The sequence below is a fragment of the Chelonia mydas genome, chromosome 5 (genome assembly GCF_015237465.2).
Source record: "Chelonia mydas isolate rCheMyd1 chromosome 5, rCheMyd1.pri.v2, whole genome shotgun sequence".
Lineage (NCBI taxonomy): Eukaryota > Metazoa > Chordata > Testudines > Cheloniidae > Chelonia > Chelonia mydas.
The window spans coordinates 110,959,099-110,966,487 of record NC_051245.2 but is presented as its reverse complement, the minus strand read 5'-3'; the positions used below and the strand labels follow the sequence as shown (position 1 = coordinate 110,966,487).

At 45.2% G+C, this 7,389-nt stretch overlaps 1 long non-coding RNA gene across 23 annotated transcripts in view; it reads right to left on the bottom strand.

The window, feature by feature from the left end:
- Positions 1 to 1,398: 1,398 nt before the first annotated feature.
- Positions 1,399 to 7,389, bottom strand: part of LOC114020757 — a 139,369-nt gene continuing 133,378 nt past the window's right edge. For all 23 annotated transcript variants that reach the window (XR_005225795.2, XR_006291349.1, XR_006291336.1 and 20 more), the window contains one exon: positions 1,399 to 2,969. This is a non-coding gene — a long non-coding RNA (uncharacterized LOC114020757). The remainder of the gene's footprint in view (positions 2,970 to 7,389) is intronic.

Here is a 7,389-nt window from a genome sequence, read left to right as displayed (position 1 = left end):
GGATGAAAGCACATTCCCTGATCCTACAAACATTGACCCATACATGCAAATTTTACTCATGAGTGAAATTATGTATGTGTTTAAGTGTTTCCAGAATTGGGGTCTAAATCTTTACTACAACTAGATTTATCATGATAGGTGTGGTACAGTGGAGATATTAGGGTTGACAGGTGTCCGGTTTTCGACCGGAATGCCTGGTTGAAAAGGGACCCTGGCAGCTCCGGTCAGCACTGCGTACTGGGCCATTAAAAGTCTGGTTGGTGGGGCAGACTGGCTCCCTATCTGGCTCCCCAGAAATGGCGACATGTCCCTCAGCTCCTAGGCGAAAGCACGGCTAGGGGGTCCCCACGCGCTGTCCCCACCCCGAGCACCGGCTCCGCAGCTCCCATTAGCTGGGAACCACAGCCAATGGGAGTTGCGGTGGTGGCGCCTGCGGGTGGAGGCAGCATGCAGTGCCGCCTGGCCGTGTCTCTACCAAGGGATATATCGCAGCTTCCGGGGAGCCCCCGCAAGGTAAGCGCCGCTCAGACCCCACACCCCAACCCACTGCCCCAGCCCTGAGCCCCTTCCCACACCCAACCCCCCTCCCAGAGCCTGCACCCCACACCTCCTCCAGAGCCCGTTCCCGCACCCAAGCTCCCTCCCAGAGTCCGCACCCCGCATCTCCCAGCACCCCAACCCCCTGCCCTAGCCCAGAGCCCCCTCCTGCACCCTCAACCCCTCATTTTTGGCCAATCCCGGAGCCTGTACCCCCAGCCCAGAGCCCCTACCCCCTCCCACACCCAATCCCCTGCCTCAGCCCAGAACTGCCTCCCAGACTCCGAACCCTGTGACTTCACTCCCCAGCCCATAGCCCCCTCCTGCACCCAAAACCCCTCATCCCTGGCCCACCCCAGAGCCCACACCCCAATCCCCTGCTGCAGCCCAGAACCTGCTCCTATACCCTGAACCCCTCATTTCTGGTCCCACCCCAGAGCCTGCACTCCCTGTCCCAGCCCAGTGAAAATGAGCAGGTGAGTGAGGGTGGTGGAGAGCAAGAGACAGAGGGAGAGGGGATGGAGTTAGTGGGGCGTGGGGCCTCGGAGAAGGAGCAGGGCAAGGGTGTTCGGTTTCGTGCCATTAGAAAGTTGGCAACCCTAATAGATGTCAGTGCACTAGGCCCAATACTGCAACACTTTTGCATTTACATATGTGAGTAGTTCCCTCAAATTCAATGAGACTACTTATGTTAGTAAAGTTATGCTTGTACATAAGTGTTTTCAGGATCAGGGCCATCATTTGAAAAACCTGCAGTCAGTCTTCTGCAAAAGTCATGAAACTATGACTCTTCACCTATCTTCTGAAGAGATTCACTGAGCCATCTTTAAGCATGCCTGGGTGTACCAGGAAAATGGGAGAGAAAAAGCATAAACCCACTTAAAATCAAATTAATAAATACATAGTAAATTGACCTGTGGAGTAAATTGCTTATCAGAGAGAGTTTAATCAAATAAATCGTGCAGATTAAAATACAACTTTTAAAATCATTGTTAGCTTAGATTTTTGTTTCATAACGTTTTGTGTAACTAAGATTTAACAATTCTGTGCAAGGTTTATTAGCACCACCTAGTGCTAGTATTTAGAAAGTGACACCATACTACTCGTCCCCACTAAGCCATTGAGTAAGCAATATACCCACTGTCGTCCTTGCTATTGCTAGAAATATAAGATGCAGAGCCACAGACTTTGTTGTGGCATCATCCATAAAGACTGAGTGTCAAATTAATAACCTGGATCACAGTAAATCAAACATTATGGAAACAGTCTGTCAAGATCTGATCACAACGCTAGCGCTGACGCTTTAGCAAATCAGGTTGCTGCCAGACACTGGCACCTTCTCATTGTCAGACTGAAGGCTGTGTCATCTTGCCCATTCTTGATGAAGCGTTTGGTTTCAAAGCTAAAAGCTGTCTTTTTGCTTTGTTAGAATGCATTTTATTTGCTCTTCTTTTTTTAGGAAATAAACAATAAAATAATGATTGGTTAAAAGAAAATAAGAAACAGGGACAGTTAGATTTATTTTCCCACATTTTAATGGGGTTTAAACACCGTTTAAAATGACACACATTTCATATCGATTGCACATGTCCATCTGTCCACATGGCATATATCAGTATACATAGATGAGATCACCCCCACTTTCCTTCCCACTCCAGCTCCTTTACATCAGATAAAGAGACTGGCATGGCAGAAAGGGGCCTTAAAAGCCTATATTCAGGCAGGGGAGGATTCCCCTGCTGCAGGCTCTCTGGTTGACAGCTGTAAGGCTGCCCTCTAATTACCCACCCTCACCAACTCTAGTGTAGGAGGCAGAGCAGGATAGGGCAGGGAGTGGGAAGGGCGTGTCAGGTCAAGGTTGCAGCATACGATGCTACAGATATTCTGAGCAGCACTGTAGCCCAGGAGCCTGATGTAATTTAGACAGCCCCCCAGAGCTTTCTAAATTAAGCTGGAGGCCCCAGAGGGGCCCCTCCTCCGAGCTAAGAGCTCTGCTACGGGCCTCTGAGAGCTGCAGCACAGAATCTCACCCATAGCCATTATGTTCCTGTACAAGAAAGATGGGAACCTAAAAAGACAACATACCAAATGTTCAGCATCCAAAAAAAAAAAAAAATGACGACTATCATTTATTTATTATAGCACCCTCCAGGGTCTGTACCTTCACATCATGAGGGGGTTTATAGTGAAATTGACCACCTGTGTCCTTGTGGCCCAAATGGCCACGGAGGCAAAAATGACCAACAAAGCCTTTGAAAGGGCCATTCCGGGATCCTGCAGATTATGCTGCATGGAACTCAATACAGAAGGAGGGGATGCCTCTTTGGGATCTGCCATGATGATGGTGATGATCATTTATTATATCATCCCTCTGCGCTCAATGCTTTCTGAGCATTCAAGAAGGAGGGTCTCTACTCGAAGGAGCTCACAGGCTAAGAACAGATAGACAAAGAAATAAAGGTTAGGGTTAGGGGAACAACAATATCCACATCAGCTCAATTCATTGAAGGCTGCATGTCAGAAGTAGGTCTTTAATAAGGGTTTAAATGTGCACAGTGTGGGGGCCATGTAAATGAGCCCATGGTGGTTGTATAATACACAAGAGACCACATACAAGGCACTGAGGTGAACATGCAAGAAACTGACAAATAGGTGGAAAAGATTTATTTGCACTGAAATAAAATAACTGAATAATTAAAAAATTCTATTTTTATAACAAATTAGTTCATGCAGACTGCAATGATAGCTTGGAGCAAATCCTTAATCTTTTATTACTTGAAAGCATGGAACTCAGCACTCAGACATCTAATGAAAAACTCATTTTAGGAATAACTCAGTAAGCCAGTACATTTCAGAGATGAGTTTGGCCCAAAATCCTAAGAGTGACCACTGATCGCTTCATTTACTAGTTTTATTTACTAAATAAAAAGGTGGCATTTTCTATTTCAGTCTTAAATTGAATCTGCTTGGAAAATAAGTGGATTCGAGGAGTGACTTCCAGACTTTATGATCACAGTTTTCAGCCAACAAAGAAAAAGTAGCCAGTTTTAGTTCATTTTAAATTTGCTTGCCTCTCACCAAATTGTGAGGGATGCATGGGTGTATGTTAGGGATGGATAAATTGTTTCTGATACAATAAGAATGCCTGTGAGCTGTTGTACGGTAACTCAAATACTCAACTTTTTGAGGGTTTAAAAATGTTCAGATAATCATTAAGAGCATGTACGTGAGAGAGATGATATGCACACACATGGGTGGTTCTTGGTTTATACAGGATACCAAAATACCATAAGACCCACGAAAAGGCAGAATGGTCTAATCGTCTGAGCAGTAGAAGGTAATTAATGCCACAAGGCAGCAAAGCCTTTGCATATATGTTTAACTTAACTTTACGGGTGCCATTCAAGGCAAACTTTATCAGGCAAACCAATTTCTCCTTTCATCATGGTCTTGTGATACGATGTTTACACCACACAAGATACTAAAGATTAATATGACAGGTTTCAGAGTAACAGCCATGTTAGTCTGTATTCGCAAAAAGAAAAGGAGTACTTGTGGCACCTTAGAGACTAACCAATTTATTTGAGCATAAGCTTTCGTGAGCTACAGCTCACTTCATCGGATGCATACTGTGGAAAATACAGAAGATGTTCTTATACATACAAACCATGAAAAAATGGGTGTTTACCACTACAAAGGTTTTCTCTCCCCCCACCCCATTCTCCTGCTGGTAATAGCTTATCTAAAGTGATCACTCTCCTTACAATGTGTATGATAATCAAGGTAGGCCTTTTCCAGCACAAATCCAGGGTTTAACAAGAACATCTGAGAAACGTTCTTTTTTTTTATTTTTATTTTTTTTATTTTTGCGAATACAGACTAACACAGCTGTTACTCTGAAACCTCTCATTATGCAAGGCACTGCATTTAGCCGTATGGAGTGGAAATCTATCAACTGCATGAAAAAACTTGTACAGATACAGACAGACATCATCTTCCTTTCCAAATGCAAACAGATGGACATCGTACCAAAAGGACTGAAGGTAAAAAATCCATTACAATCTACATACCACACAGACTATGCTGACAGCTTGTGACACACGCTCTCAAAGAAACTACGGAACCACCTGATCAACATCCTCTACAGCAAACAGGGAAAGATAAAGAATGAGCTCTCAAAACTGGATACTCTCATAAAAAAACAACCTTCCACACAAACTTCCTCGTGGCTGGACTTTACCAAAACTAGACAAGCCATTTACAACACACACTTTGCTTCTCTACAAAAGAAAAAGGACACTAAACTTTCTAAACTACTACATGCCACAAGGGGCCACAGCAATGTTCCCTCAACCCACCCAGCAATATTGTTAACCTATCCAACTATACTCTTAGCCCAGCAGAAGCAGCTGTCCTATCTCGGGGCCTCTCCTTCTGCCCCTCCACCCCCACGAACATGATACAGTTCTGTGGTGACCTAGAATCCTATTTTCGACATCTCCGACTCAAGGAATATTTCCAACACACCTCTGAACAACATACTAATCCACAGAGACCTCCCTACCAACACTACAAAAAGAAGGATTCTAGGTGGACTCCTCCTGAAGGTCGAGACAGCAGACTGGGGACTTCTACATAGAGTGCTTCCGCCGACGTGCACGGGCTGAAATTGTGGAAAAGCAGCATCACTTGCCCCAAAACCTCAGCCGTGCGGAACACAATGCCATCCACAGCCTCAGAAACAACTCTGACATCATAATCAAAAAGGCTGACAAAGGAGGTGCTGTTGTCATCATGAATAGGTCGGAATATGAACAAGAGGCTGCTCGGCACCTCTCCAACACCACTTTCTACAAGCCATTACCCTCTGATCCCACTGAGGGTTACCAAGAGAAACTACAGCATTTGCTCAAGAAACTCCCTGAAAAAGCACAAGATCAAATCCGCACAGACACACCCCTGGAACCTCGACCTGGGATATTCTATCTACTACCCAAGATCCATAAACCTGGAAATCCTGGGCACCCCATCATCTCAGGCATTGGCACCCTGACAGCAGGATTGTCTGGCTATGTAGACTCCCTCCTCAGGCCCTATGCTACCAGCACTCCCAGCTACCTTCGAGACACCACTGACTTCCAGAGGAAACTACAGTCCATCGGTGATCTTCCTGATAACACCATCCTGGCCACTATGGATGTAGAAGCCCTCTACATCAACATTCCACACAAAGATGGACTACAAGCCGTCAAGAACACTATCCCCGATAATGTCACGGCTAACCTGGTGGCTGAACTTTGTGACTTTGTCCTTACCCATAACTATTTTACATTTGGGGACAATGTATACCTTCAAATCAGCGGCACTGCTATGGGTACCTGCATGGCCCCACAGTATGCCTACATTTTTATGGCATTTTATCTTTAGAACAACGCTTCCTCAGCTCTCGTCCCCTAACGCCCCTACTCTACTTGCGCTATATTGATGACATCTTCATCATCTGGACCCATGGAAAAGAAGCCCTTGAGGAATTCCACCATGATTTCAACAATTTCCATCCCACCATCAACCTCAGCCTGGTCCAGTCCACACAAGAGATCCACTTCCTGGACACTAATAAACGATGGTCACATAAACACCACCCTATACCGGAAACCTACTGACCGCTATTCCTACCTACATGCCTCCAGCTTTCACCCTGACCACACCACACAATCCATTGTCTACAGCCAAACTCTGCGATACAACCGCATTTGCTCCAACCCCTCAGACAGAGACAAACACCTACAAGATCTCTATCAAGCATTCTTACAACTACAATACCCACCTGCGGAAGTGAAAAAACAGATTGATAGAGCCAGAAGAGTTCCCAGAAGTCACCTACTACAGGACAGGCCTAACAAAGAAAATAACAGAACGCCACTAGCCGTCACCTTCAGCCCCCAACTAAAACCCCTCTAACGCATTATTAAGGATCTACAGCCTATCCTGAAGGATGACCCAACACTCTCACAAATCTTGGGAGAAAGGCCAGTCCTTGCCTACAGACAGCCCCCCAACCTGAAGTGAATACTCACCAGCAATCACATACCACACAACAGAACCACTAACCCAGGAACCTATCCTTGCAACAAAGCCCGTTGCTAACTGTGCCCACATATCTATTCAGGGGACACCATCACAGGGCCTAATAACATCAGCCACACTATCAGAGGCTCGTTCACCTGCACATCTGCCAATGTGATATATGCCATCATGTGCCAGCAATGCCCCTTTGCCTTGTATATTGGTCAAACTGAACAGTCTCTACGTAAAAGAATAAATGGACACAAATCAGACGTCAAGAATTATAACATTCATAAACCAGTCGGAGAACACTTCAATCTCCCTGGTCACGCGATTACAGACATGAAAGTTGCGATATTACAACAGAAAAACTTCAAACCAGACTCCAGCAAGAGACTGTTGAATTGGAATTCATTTGCAAATTGGATATAATTAACTTAGGCTTGAATAGAGACTGGGAGTGGCTAAGTCATTACGCAAGGTAACCTATTTCCCCTTGTTTTTTCCTACTCCCCCCCCCCCCCCCGCCTTCCTCAGACGTTCTTGTTAAACCCTGGATTTGTGCTGGAAATGGCCCACCTTGATTATCATACACATTGTAAGGAGAGTGATCACTTTAGATAAGCTATTACCAGCAGGAGAATGGGGTGGGGGAAGAGAAAACCTTTTGTAGTGGTAAACACCCATTTTTTCGTGGTTTATATGTATAAGAACATCTTCTGTATTTTCCACAGTATGCATCTGATGAAGTGAGCTGTAGCTCACGAAAGCTTATGCTCAAATAAA